Genomic DNA, 1,625 nt, shown 5'->3' with positions numbered 1-1,625 from the left:
TTATATGATTGAACCAGACTCCAAAATATGACCTCTGTGGCTAATCCAAACTGTGTCGTAGCCATCCAACTGGGTTGAGGACCACCTTTTCTTTCATGTGTATGCAAATTAACAACCTTACTCAATGTGCAAAGGCTGAATCTTGCGGTTTCCCATTGAAGGAGAGAATGCATGTCAATCATGCAACCCACAATCTGGCACCGACAGGGTTTTTTCACTTTCTAAACTTTCCATTTATGGTATATATACTCTGTCCAATCACTATCTCTTGGGTTCTGTTGCTTGCTTTGCTTCCCCTCATCTCCATCTTCATCTTCATCCTCATCTTCATCTGTCTCGATAATGAAACCTGAAAATCACATTTGCTTTCTTCACTTTTACAATTGGACCACCACTGCACCCCTTCAAATATGCAGAAGCTCCAACCTTTAAAACCCATCTTCCCTTCTCTCTTGTTGTGGTCCAGACTCCATAGTACAGACCCTAGCTGCTGCTTGGCTGCTTCATCCCTTCCGACTTCACTACTTCTTCAGTAAGGTTACCCAAAAGCTTTTAACCTTTTTCAGTCTCAGAAGCGTTACCCGTAACTTTCATAAATTCACAGTTACTGTAAAGTTACCACTACCACCACCTCACCTGACAGAACCCAAGTTGACAATGTCCATACGTACGTGCACACCACCTAAAGTGTCATATAAACACACATCCATGCATGCCTTGGTCTTGGGGTTTCTGACCCTCCCATCATCCCCTTTTCCTTCTTGTGTACACTGTAGATTTAACTCCAAAAGTTGGGACATGGTGTGTGTGTTCTGTTCTCGACAGGGACTTCCAGTTTACATTGGAAATGGAAGAGAGAGAGAGAGAGAGAGAGAGAGAGAGAGAGAGGTTAATGAGGTTTCTAATTGGACACGACAACAGCAATCAGCCCTAGCCATACGTTATCCTTTAGTTGGTATTAATATGGAAAGGAGAATCTATTAACTATGGGGTAGGTGGAGCTATGCAGCAAGATACAAGCAAGCACGTTATGTATCCACAACGCCCAACTTCCTTTATTTCTTCTGTTTTTATTACCCCTTTCTTCCAACCTTCTTTCTCGCTTCATTTTGGATTTTTATCCATAAATGGTTGTAGCCCTTCTCGTCTTAAATTTTAAATTCTTAGGGTAACCTAGCATTAGATGTCATTCATCCCTCGTTCCTCCCTAGCCCCACTTGCTTGATGCCTTACTTATGGTGTCAGGATGAGGCACTAAAGGAGCCTCTTCAAGAGCTTCAAATCATCTAAATTAAGGTGGGCAAAAATCATATTCAGGGATAGTTGATGCTACCACCATTTACTTATATTCTGTTAATTATGGAGCACTTATTGGGCCCAGCATATGTGGTTCACACTTGCCTTAAATTCCCCACCATAACTAGTAAATTAGCGAAGAACCTGTTTCTGTGCCCTTTTTTGATTATTATTGATTTTGATCTATTTTTTCAAATAATAAAATCAAATTAAACTTGAGGTTTATGGTTTATTTACTCTTGAATTTTTTTTTTTTGCTAGAACCCTGGAATCTAAATTTACTGACAAGCTGTGGTCCAAAGCATATAATTGAAATTTAAAAAAAAAAA

The sequence above is a fragment of the Macadamia integrifolia genome, chromosome 14, assembly GCF_013358625.1.
Source record: "Macadamia integrifolia cultivar HAES 741 chromosome 14, SCU_Mint_v3, whole genome shotgun sequence".
Classification (NCBI taxonomy): domain Eukaryota; kingdom Viridiplantae; phylum Streptophyta; class Magnoliopsida; order Proteales; family Proteaceae; genus Macadamia; species Macadamia integrifolia.
Note: the sequence above shows the minus strand (reverse complement) of the source record.